The following is a 13519-nucleotide window of genomic DNA, read 5'->3' on the forward strand; positions in this document are numbered from 1 at the left end:
AGGTTGGCACCAGATACAGTCCTATACATGCCGTCATGGCGAGGTCTGTGATTAATTGGGTATATATGTATCTCCATTATCTCTGGAGATGCCGCGTTAACCGCCTGTTTATTCTCTATTATTGGCACCAAACACAAATCAAACGTGCATCATTTTGTCTTCAAACTACAAAGCCTTAGAGGTAGGATGCTCGTGTCATTTAACATTGTCAAGATACAACCATCCTAGAAGAAACCATCACTCATGAATCATTGTAACCATACAGTGAGGACACCAGGTGTTGTAACGGGTTCTGTCGAGTGAAGGTCGAGGTCACTGGTCATTGGAAAAAGAAGATTCTGAATCCTCGCATCCCAAGGTCACGTGCTGGTTTCTTAGGGATCCTCGTAATGGATCATGATTTAAAAAAAGAAAGATCAATCAATGTTTATTCACTAGTTGAGACCACTGCTTGAGAGAGTAACAGCACATACACTGGTACATTAATATACATTGTTCACTTAAATGATTGTCTTAGTTGCATTGACTTATATACCAACGTTGCATGATTGTAACAGTTTCTGGATTTTTTGAAGACGTTAGTTAGTTAAATTTATGTAATGTTGGATAAAGGTAGTATTTTTGGGGGGACATGTATATACAAACTCTTGAGATTGCCATAAGCATAACACACAAGTACATCATGGTATTCATCCTCTCCGTATCTGGGTTTGCATACATGACATATTCTTTCTGATATGTCTTCTTTAACATATCTACCAGTTTCATTTCGCAGCTGGTGTGAGGTTAGGTGAAATGGGATTTAACGTCGCGTGCAAGATTATTGCACTTATATAGGGACGTGCATGCACGTGTGTGTGCGTGTGTGTATGGCTTCTTGTTCTAGTGCTAGCACACTGAGATACCATGGCGCAGTTTAACATGAATACCCCACTCAGACACAGTATACTCCGAGCCGACCAGTCCTTGTTTAAGCTCATTAATGCCGAGCGCCAGATTGATAACAACAAGTGTTTCTTTTAACGTCTTTTGGTATGACGCGGCCGGGGATCGAACCCCGTACCTTCCGCTCTCCGGGCGGACGCTCTACCACTAGACCATGGGGACGGTCACAGCTGGTGTGAGGCACATCTTAGTTGAGCTAATGCAGCACGGAATGTTGAAATGGAAATTTCTTTAATGTAGAATTCGAGGCGAAAGGACATTTTGAAAGAAGCGTAGGTAACCAATTTAGAACTGGAAAAAAAGTGCTGCATGACTGACAATAAATCAGGAAGTTGTGATACTTTTGTCAAGTAATTGTGTCAGTGATGGACCAGCTGAATCCGTGGCATACGTGTTATCCAGGTGACGCACACACCTTCACCTCAAACCCATCACATCTGTACGTGTACCTTTGTATCAATTCATTCATAAATGTCTGTCTTTTTCAGAAGAGTGGTGGACACATCCGGGCAGTCAGCCTATGACCCCTACGCCTGTCCAGGACGTCCTCACAGGGACGCGCCTTATGTTTGGAACAGAAACACGTGAAATTCTCGGCAAGGTTTGGTGTATATTTCACAGACAATAGACTCCTCTGATCTGAAGGGTCCCCATCCTCCCTAGTCACGACAGACATATGTGCATTGCAAACAATCATTCGGAAGTACTCGGGCATTTCCGGAAGTCGCTGGCTACCTGACACCTGAGAAACTCTGAAAGACACTTCAGAACGTTAATTGTCTGCAAAGTAGCCGACATGCCTTCAATTTATGTTCGCTGTTCGGTCCCATGGCATGCTTTTAATGTTTCGGATTGCGGCCGAACCCCCTGAAAACTTCACTCGGAATTCGAAGGAGAAATTTGATCCACTGGTGAGAGAGCTGTCTATAATTATTCTATCCCGTGCCTGGCCGGAGAGAAAAACAGATGATCCGAGGGTATTTGAGGGAGGGGACGGTATATAGACACACAGCCTCGGGGGGTAACGGGGGAGTCTGAAGAACACAGTGCAAGCCTACGGGGCCAGAGCAACAATATCATCAGAATTGGACAGAGCCGGTGAGTAGACACTGTTGTCCTTGGTGTTACCTTTAGTTCTTCCTTAAATAAAACAGAAAAAGCAACATCTAAAATTCTTAAAGAAAATTTGTTCATAAAACCTCCCATAAAACAAGTAACGTTAACACTTCAAAGCCATCGAAGTCCCCACACTTTCAGATGGCGCCTGCGGGGCTCATGTTGAAAACCTACAGTTATTGTACATGCTCAGCGTGCCTCGGCAGGTGTACTTACGATGATGTTGTAAAATAATCGCGGTGCTGATATCGGTTTGAGCAGACGAGTCAGTCAGTCCGTTATAGCACTTCACGGGACCAGGTCTTCATCACAGCCAGCACCAAGTTCAGTTGTCTGTGGAGAGGCTTTTAATGTATGCGTTATAACTGTATGCAATGGCCCGATTCAAGCACTCGTTAGTGTTGTTGTCCGAGATGTTATGTTTATCGGTATTTCACAACATTTCTTGCTTGTTTATCTTGTAAACTACCCTTCCTGTACATTAGGGGGAATTAAAAGACCATTTTAACCCATCCCTTGTTTACTCGCCATCTGCCGGAACAATGTGCACGATGCATTATGTGGTATGCTATACTTGGAAACGCTGACAGGAAAATCAGTCCAGTTTTGACTTTTAGCTAACTTAGCAGCTTAATGAATGGGCATCCGGCGCGGTTGTTCCTGACAATTGAGAGTCTGGTGAGTGTCTGTGGGTCTCGGTGACAGGGGAGGTTCGTAGCTGTCTCAGAGTACCTGTAATTACTTCACTTGAAACACGTCCTTGCGACTCTCCCAGTATGGCATGTGATATGTGTTACAGTCAATATGTAAAAAGACTGAAATTTTCAGTAAGGCAATTTACGAAAACGCCAAAATATTTCAGTCATTTTACAATTACCTTTCCATTAATTATATTATGATACCGAATTCCAAACATGTTTATGCTGTTTCTCCTCACCCATTGACTGACAATAATAGGATTAAAAAACCCAAAGAAAATGTATATTTTATTTTTTTTGGCTTCAAATCCTAGCATAATTATTCTGTTGAAATCTGTTTAAGCCCTTTGGGACTTCTTAAAAACTTTGGGTCAATCTGACGGCAATATGATTGTAAAATTACAATTATTTTGGCGTCTTGTAAATTGCCTTTGCGAAGATTTCAGTCATTTTAGAGATTGACTAAATTGAGAGTGGGGTAGTCTAGTGATTCAAGCGTTTGCTCGCCAAAGACCCGGGTTCGATTCCCCACAAAGGTACAATGTGTCAAGCCCATTTCTGGTGTCCCCTGACGTGATATTACTGGAATATTGCTAAAAGCGGCATAAAACCATACTCACTCACAATAGGAAAAGAGCTAGCCGAAAGTTGGAAGCTGGTTAAACCCATGTTACAGTGTTACATCTCAAGTACATGGCTCGCATGACCCGTCGGTTTCGAATCCTAGTCTCGCCTTCGTTGTCGCCCATGGTCTGTCAGCACCAAACTTTGCTCGTAAATTTCAATGATAAGGTAAACGACTGTGGCTTAACGTGGACGTTTCTTCAATGCACTCACTCACTCGCACTTTTTCCCTTTCGTCATTGGGGATGTATATAACCTGTTTTGAAGGTACACCACAGTAGCGTCAACTTATTATCAGTTCCATGACTTACAAGTAACATGTACGAGTATACTAATGAACAATATGCTTGCATGCTCAAACGCAACAGTAAACGCCGTCATGAAGATGTATTGACAACAGAAAATTATCATCATCATCATCATCGTTATTATTATTATCATTATTATTATTATTATTATTATTACTATCATTATTATTATTATATCAATATTTTAACTGTACACAAAACTTGTCAAAGCAGGCCTTGACAGCTTGAAGCCACCGGTCTCCAAAAGTCATACAAATATGCGTTCCCTTACATACTGCTGCACATATGAAGAGAGCCTCCGGGATCTATCGGCAGTCCTAGCCAAAACTAATAGACGTTAAATCTTTTAAAAAGAGAGGAGCTTTAAAATGTGCCCCTGAAAGGGCTGTACTCATGATGCCATCAAGAAGAACATCTCCACGTATACTTTTGTCGGCATCTGCGGACTCTCCACTGATCTGCAGCTACACCAGAACGTCCTGTAATGCATCTTTCCTTGTAAGAAACTGTCGCTGTTACATCCCTTTTCTTCCCATCGAACACTATAATACTGTCTGGACATACGTGATGATGATGGATAGAAATGACGAACTCTTCCATCCTTGTCAGCGGGAGTCTTCGTGTTCCCGGCATTGCTGTATTCTAGCATAGAGATGCTGATGTGACATCTCCCCTGCTTATATGATTGAAGATGTGGGAATTACGTCCCTGAAATGCAATAAGCCCATTGCCCGTTGCTCTATATTCGGCTCATAACAGACAATATAAGGACGTGTATAGGTGACTGATTAACTCTAACCAACAAGAACATGCCATATTCCTTCCGCATCGCTTGCTTCTTGATTCAGCTGTCATGAGCCCGGTGAGGTTTTGTGGAAATGTTCAGTGTTCTTATAAGTTTAGCATGTCGGTAACGTTAATACCCCGAAAGGTCTTTAATGTCTGATTCACGTTACGCGACAGTTGGTACCGCAAAATACCGAGGAGTGACATTTAGTTGACACATCGTCGTAATGCAGCAATATCTCCACTTAGTTTACATCTTCCCGTTGCTGTGTGAGATATTAAGTATTTCATATCATTTTAATTCTGCGTTTGTAGTTCTTTATAAACATCATTTGTTTTTCCTCAAGAATGTCAATACAGTTAAGTGGTTTATTAAAATCCTTCACGATATAAAGGAAGTGAATGAATTACATGTTTGCAGTGCGTCCTCTCCCAGGTAGCAGCGAGTCCCCAAGCAATACGTCCATCCCGCCTCCAATCTGCAACTCCGCCAGAGCATCAGCCTCGCGTAGCAAAAAAAATCTTCTAGTGGTTATAAAATGTTTGGAGAGCACTCCTGACTGGCAAGTTGCAATTATGTACAAATTGACTCATGAAGATGAAGCTTTACTCAATCTTAACATGGTGCCGAGGCCCGTACAGTCGAGACTTGCCACGGCTTTCTTTTGATGAGACAAGACAGCGACATTAGCGATGCCTGCCACATATTCTAAGGCTACAGCTCTCTCATCTGTCCCTGTTAGTCCTGTCATAAGTTTGCATAACTAAATCACTGCATAAATCAGGGCAAAAACGTCCACGATTACGTTAAAAGAACGTTTGGCTTTCGACTTTACAAACACCTCATTCCACTTTGTGTGACGGAGGACGACGTTGATCAACACGGGGTGAGGATGTGGAGGACACTGGACTATCAGGGTTAGATACACCAATGTCGGTTACCGGTTATCATCAAACCGACACAATGCTATGTGTCTGTATATATACTTCCAGGCTTCGTCTTGTACAAGGCTGTGATGCATTACGGTAGAAAGGGATGTAGGCTCCTCAACAACCTATGACATTCACAGCTTGGTTCATTTTCGGGACTTCTCCTGAGTGTCATGGCCCTTTGGACACCCATGCCGCTACTGACTGTGACACTGATGTTAGCACTTCTCATTAAGTAACTTAATTTGCACCTCACGAATGCCCTGGGCCCCGTTCCACAAAACTAACATTAAGACCGGGGCAAAAGTTATGTATAAGTTTAAATAACAATAGTTCTGTAAAAGAACTCTATCGAGAAATCCCGGAGTCTCGTAATTTAGGCCTTGGGGGATGACTTCAGGCTCCTAGAGAAGGGGATGAGAGTGGACTTGCGGTGAATGTTTTATCAACCATACGCTCGGTCTGTAAGGCAGACTACATCTACACTGGAACCGTCCCTGATCCATAACTTCCGCCTTGCGAGCGGGTTGGGATCCGCTTGTCATGGGTTTGAATCCTAGTTTCGCTCCGAGTAGAATCTCCGGTCAGTCAGCACGATACTTGTCTTCGTGGGTTTCAGGGGTTCTACCAAAGTAGGCATCTATCCTTCTCTAAGCCGCAAGACGCAGCTGAGCTCAACACTGTTTGAGCGTGAAGTGGCACGAGATTTGCATTTCCGGAAGGCTCCACTTAGAATCAGCAGCTTTTAGATAACTACGAATATTGTATCCTGTGTTACGATAGTATTAGCGCTGGTATCGTGTTGCGCAGAGGATCGTGAGCCCCGAAGCACATGCATGTACATGTCAACATTTGCCATCATTTGTAAAGAAAGAACTCGCCGCTATGTGCTATTGCCAACGGGGACAAACGGAGTCAGATTTTACATTTTCTGATCCTTCCACAAAACACGTCTGAAATGAAACTACTCTCGACAGGGACATGCGGCGGAAGTTGAGTTAAATTGAATGTTAGAGTAGAATACGAACACAGAACGTAACAACCACACTGCTGTGTGCCCCAAGGAAATCTCGGAAGTACATAAACTAGATTGTGACATCTTTTTCAAAGCATCGGAAACTTGTTGCCGAGTTTCCAACTAAATAATTGCAGTGATGATGGAATGTTGACATTTACTGAACTGATGAAGTATAACCTTTGAAGCAGGGGCAAGAACGGAAGTGAAAGGGTCGGTGTATCCTACCACAGCATCGTCCCATGAGGTGAATTCCTATCCAGCTCGATTTCACACCGTGGTGTTTTTTTTCCCCTAATAGGATTTTATGGTCTTACCAAGAAAGGAAAGGTAGGATTGAAAATGATGAACAAGTGAGAACTATCTGGGTTTATGTGAATACATCTTGTCTGGGTAAGCATCGGCTCCTAGAACCACAGCCCTCCCGAGTGACTTCGGCTAGGAATGCGTTGTTCAAGTACGTGATACCTTTAGAGACAAAACGAGATTTTGTGGTTTATTCATTGATCAGTATGACTTCTGGTAAAGCTTACGTTGCAGACGTATTGTCTGCAAGGTACTTCGTGTACGTAGTTGTTTTGCCATGTTTTACAATTATATAAATCCGAGATTACCGATAAGGACGAGAATGACACAATATACAACGAAATCCCCTAAATGGCGACACACCAGTTTTAAATTGTATTGTTGTTGTTGAAGTATTTTTATGTGAATGAATGGAGAAAGTTACCATGCCTTCTACCAATCAGTTTTCTTTCTCATCCAGTCGTTTGAACAATTGTGGTGAAAGATATTTGAAATGCTAGTAAATGGTGGAGTGCTGTTGTCGGGAGTGGGAGTAAGTTAGAGTTATCCGCCCCTGGTTATTTACAAACATGACAGGCTTGATCGTCCAGGAAGTGTCGGGATGGGACAATTATGGACCAACCATTTGATATTATGGGGGGTCTTGGATTTTGTATTGGTAACAGACATTTTTAAGCAACAGCTCCAAAACCAGATATGTTTAAAATTAAATTTCTCATCTATCTGCCATGTGCGGATTGAATACCTGTTTGAAAACTCGGAATATCTACCAACGTCCAACCAAAATTCAAAAACGGATACAGTCTGTCTGAACTAGCCATTTGACAGTGCCAACGTGCTTACCATCAGTGAGTTCCCATACATTAATTATAAGTACAGGGCCTGCCTGGTGTTGCTGTTGCCACCTATGTGATCCATTGTATTGTCTGATAGTATATTCGTATTGCCTGGTTTGATTTTATGACTAAACCTCTGCATTTGAATATCATGATTTCACAATGTAGTTATGTACATACCGTCGAATGGGGTTAACCGTTGTGTTCCAATTTAGAAATCACCTCGTAACAAAAGAAAATGGTACCATTCTTGATTGTTAATCGTTCACTCCTAAGCCCGCACCATCCGGAAAATACGGGATCACAGTACCTGACTACTGAACAGGTCATTGCGACATTAATGTACACGACCAGAATAGCAACATGTGTTTATGTACATGGCTAGCATATCAAAATGTGTTTATGTACTCGACAACCATATCAGCATGTGTTTATGTACATGGCCACCATATCAACATGTGTTTATGTACAGGGCCACCATATCAACATGTGGTTATGTACATGGCCAACATATCAACATGTGTTTATGTACATGACCACCATATCAACATGTGTTTATGTACACGACCACCATATCAACATGTGTTTATGTACATGGCAACCATATCAACATGTGTTTATGTACATGACCACCATATCAACATGTGTTTATGTACATGGCTAGCATATCAAAATGTGTTTATGTACTCGACCACCATATCAGCATATGTTTATGTACTCGACCACCATATCAGCATGTGTTTATGTACATGGTCACCATATCAACATGTGTTTATGTACAGGGCCATCATATCAACATGTGTTTATGTACAGGGCCACCATATCAACATGTGGTTATGTACATGGCAACCATATCAACATGTGTTTATGTACATGGCCACCATATCAACATGTGTTTATGTACATGGCCAGCATATCAACATGTGTTTATGTACATGGCCAGCATATCAACATGTGTTTATGTACATGGCCATCATATCAACATGTGTTTATGTACATGGTCACCATATCAACATGTGTTTATGTACATGGCCACCATATCAACATGGGTTTATGCACATGACAACCATATCAACATGTGTTTATGTACATGGCCACCATATCAACATGTGGTTATGCACATGGCCACCATATCAACATGTGTTTATGCACATGGCAACCATATCAACATGTGTTTATGTACATGACCACCATATCAACATGTGGTTATGTACATGACAACCATATCAACATGTGGTTATGTACATGTACATGACCACCATATCAACATGTGTTTATGCACATGGCAACCATATCAACATCTGTTTATGTACATGACCACCATATCAACATGTGGTTATGTACATGACAACCATTTCAACATGTGGTTATGTACATGTACATGACCACCATGTCAACATGTGGTTATGTACATGGCCACCATATCAATATGTGTTTATGTGCATGTACATGACCACCATATCAACATGTGTTTATGTGCGTGACCACCATATCAACATGTGTTTATGTACATGGCCACCATATCAACATGTGTTTATGTACATGGCCACCATATCAACATGTGTTTATGTACATGGCCACCATATCAACATGTGTTTATGTACATGACCACCATATCAACATGTGTTTATGTACATGGTCACCATATCAACATGTGTTTATGTACATGGCTAGCATATTTACATGTGTTTATGTACATGGTCACCATATCAACATGTGTTTATGTACATGGCTAGCATATCAACATGTGTTTATGTACATGGTCACCATATCAACATGTGTTTATGTACATGGCCAACATATCAACATGTGTTTATGTACATGACCACCATATCAACATCTGTTTATGTACACGACCACCATATCAACATGTGTTTATGTACATGGCAACCATATCAACATGTGTTTATGTACATGACCCCTATCAACATGTGGTTATGTACATGGCAACCATATCAACATGTGTTTATGTACATGACCACCATATCAACATGTGTTTATGTACATGGCCAGCATATCAACATGTGTTTATGTACATGGTCACCATATCAACATGTGTTTATGTACATGGCTAGCATATTTACATGTGTTTATGTACATGGTCACCATATCAACATGTGTCTATGTACATGGCTAGCATATCAACATGTGTTTATGTACATGGTCACCATATCAACATGTGTTTATGTACATGGCCAGCATATCAACATGTGTTTATGTACATGGCCAGCATATCAACATGTGTTTATGTACATGGCCAGCATATCAACATGTGTTTATGTACATGGCCAGCATATCAACATGTGTTTATGTACATGGCCACCATATCAACATGTGGTTATGTACAGGGTCACCATATCAACATGTGTTTATGTACATGGCCACCATATCAACATGTGTTAATGCACATGGCCACCATATCCACATTTGTTTATGTACACAACTACCATATCAACATGTGTTTATGCACATGGCCACCATATCAACATGTGTTTATGTACATGGCCAACATATCAACATGTGTTTATGTACATGGTCACCATATCAACATGTGTTTATGTACATGGCTAGCATATCAACATGTGTTTATGTACATGGCCTGCATATCAACATGTGTTTATGTACATGGCCACCATATCAACATGTATTTATGTAGGGCCACCATATCAACATGTGTTTATGTACATGGCCGCCATATCAACATATGTTTATGTACAGGGCCACCATATCAACATGTGGTTATGTACATGGCCACCATATCAACATGTGTTTATGTACAGGGCCACCATATCAACATGTGTTTATGCACATGGCCACCATATCCACATTTGTTTATGTACATGGCCTGCATATCAACATGTGTTTATGTACATGGTCACCATATCAACATGTGTTTATGTACATGGCTGGCATATCAACATGCGTTATGTACATGGTCACCATATCATGTGTTTATGTACATGGCTAGCATATCAACATGTGTTTATGTACATGGCCACAATATCAACATGTGTTTATGTACATGGTCACCATATCAACATGTGTTTATGTACATGGCTAGCATATCAACATGTGTTTATGTACATGGCCAGCATATCAACATGTGTTTATGTACATGGCCGCCATATCAACATGTGTTTATGTACAGGGCCACCATATCAAAATGTGGTTATGTACATGGCCACCATATCAACATGTGTTTATGTACATGGCCACCATATCAACATGTGTTTATGCACATGGCCACCATATCCACATTTGTTTATGTACACAACTACCATATCAACATGTGTTTATGTACATGGCTAGCATATCAACATGTGTTTATGTACATGGCTAGCATATCAACATGTGTTTATGTACATGGCCAGCATATCAACATGTGGTTATGTACATGGCCACCATATATCAACATGTATTTATGTAGGGCCAGCATATCAACATGTGTTTATGCACATGACCACCATATCAACATGTTGTTATGTACATGGCCACCATATCAACATGTGTTTATGTACATGACCACCATATCAACATGTGTTTATGTATATGACCACCATATCAACATATGTTTATGTACAGGGCCACCATATCAACATGTGGTTATGTACATGGCCACCATATCAACATGTGTTTATGTACAGGGCCACCATATCAACATGTGTTTATGCACATGGCCACCATATCCACATTTGTTTATGTACATGGCCAGCATATCAACATGTGTTTATGTACATGGTCACCATATCAACATGTGTTTATGTACATGGCTAGCATATCAACATGCGTTATGTACATGGTCACCATATCAACATGTGTTTATGTACATGGCTAGCATATCAACATGTGTTTATGTACATGGCCACCATATCAACATGTGTTTATGTACATGGCCACCATATCAACATGTGTTTATGTACAGGGCTATCATATCCACATCTGTTTATGTACATGGCCACCATATCAACATGTGGTTATGTACAGGGCCAGCATATCTGTTCATGTACAGCATCTGTCAGCACTGTAAGTCGCCCCCTATGTTCAGCGAATCAAGTCATTCGGGCGACAGAGAATCATGTGTTTGAAGTCTTCGTCCTGAAAGCCGCAATTCTTTGTGTGATAACTGGGTACACATTAGTCAGTTCATGGCGTGGACACCATATGATGTAGTTGTACTAAGGCAGCGTAAATCCTCAATTATGGCTTTCGTTTTTGTTGTTTTCTCTCAAATGTTGACTTCCAATAAACAATTTGTCTTCCAGCTCTTCATGGAGAGCGCCTTCCTATGTTTACATCTGTTCATTGTCCACGTGTCCTTTGGCTCTTCAGGTTTATGACATCGTTTATGACTGTTTGATTGACAGGAGTTTATAGCTGTTCAGTTGACGATAACATTAGCATTTTCACTGATTAAGAAACTGCATCGCTGAGGTCGGTGCCCAGTAGAATGTTCCCCTTGTTGCATGTTTAACCAGGGACAATTGTTCCGTCCATATAGAGAGCTGATGGGGAGGACTCACCTCTACGGGCATGCGCTATGCTTCCTTCACATAAAACCACGTTTATCCTATGTTACATAATGATATAACAGTGAAAGAAATAGGAGCAATAATATTGATGAAAATGGTGTTCAATTCGTCCTACTTTGTACACAGTCTACTAATGGATGGATAGTTATATATGTTGTATGCGATTCTGTACCTCAGGGACTTTTGAATCGCGCTGCCGCGCGTCGAATCTATATACGAACTCTAAACATACCGTTATCTGCGAAATGCTAAAGACACACTACTCCTGTCTCTACTACTAGATGGCCTTCAGTGCACTGGTGGGGTGGTCGGGTAGCCTAGTGGTTAAAGCGTTCGCTCATCACGCCGAAGACCCGGGTTCGATTCCCGACATGGGTACAATGTGTGAAGCCCATTTCTGGTGTCCCCCGCCGTGATATTGCTGGAATATTGCTAAAAGCGGCGTAAAACCATACTCAGTCAGTCAGTCAGTCAGTTCAGTGTACTGGTACTTGATTGCGTATCATGTAACGTACAAGTGGTCGTCAAGAAATGTATTCCTTGTAGATGTGACATTTACCTTCATTTCAATGATTCTTATTAGATGATACATATATTCCGTAAACCTCATCTTGGGCCCACTTGCAAAAAGCGATTTTAGCGCTTAGGTGATCGTAACTCTCATACTTTCAAATAGGCTTACGATAACCTAACCGCTAAGACCGCTTTGTGCAAGTGGTCACAGGCTCCTCTTCTCATGCTCTTAAAGGTGAAAACAAACTCAAAAGTGTGTGCATCTGTGTGCGGTCCTAGTTCCGGATAGCGTTTATGTCGAGTACATTTGTCTATCTAACTTAGAAGGGGATTTCCGGAAAGCCAAGTGTATAGGGTTGTTAACACACTATGCTTACGCTTGTTACAGATTATTTCTTAGTTAACAGCTTCAGCTCCTTACATTTTATCCGCAGATTCAACTGGGATGGAATGTCTAGAGCACATTTAAAGTGGGTTTTCAATTTCATTACGAAATTCGATCGTTATTTCTCAATACTTCACATTTAGTTGTCGTCTTCTCCACAGTTGTTGCTGTAAATTAATGCACATTGTTGACGAGGTAGGTGAGTGAGTTGGGCTAACGCCACTTTGAGCGAGCGAGTTTGGTTTTACGCCGCTTTTAGCAATATTCCAGCAATATCACGGCGGGGGACACCAGAAATGGGCTTCACACATTGTACCCATGTCGGGATTCGAACCCGGGTCTTCGGCGTGACGAGCGAACGCTTTAACCACTAGGCTACCCGACCGCCCCAACGCCACTTTGAATATGTTTCACTTGTATAACGGCGTTCCAACATACATGCAGGTGTAAAAGGTTTAAAATGTTTGTCTTTACCATTTTGGTGAAACCCAAGAGTTCATGGTGTTGACAAACAAAGGGTCATTGTCA

General features: G+C 41.3%; 1 protein-coding gene across 2 annotated transcripts in view; it reads left to right on the top strand.

Annotated features, from left to right (window-relative positions):
* The window catches only part of LOC124136774 (muscarinic acetylcholine receptor M2-like), a 264939-nt gene that overhangs the window by 123225 nt on the left and 128195 nt on the right, over positions 1–13519 (top strand). For both annotated transcript variants that reach the window (XM_046502800.2, XM_046502798.2), the window contains exon 3: positions 1434–2043. The gene's annotated coding sequence lies outside the window, so the exon portion shown is untranslated. The remainder of the gene's footprint in view (positions 1–1433; positions 2044–13519) is intronic.

This window comes from Haliotis rufescens, unplaced genomic scaffold (genome assembly GCF_023055435.1).
Source record: "Haliotis rufescens isolate VD_foot unplaced genomic scaffold, xgHalRufe1.0.p SCAF_31, whole genome shotgun sequence".
Lineage (NCBI taxonomy): Eukaryota > Metazoa > Mollusca > Gastropoda > Lepetellida > Haliotidae > Haliotis > Haliotis rufescens.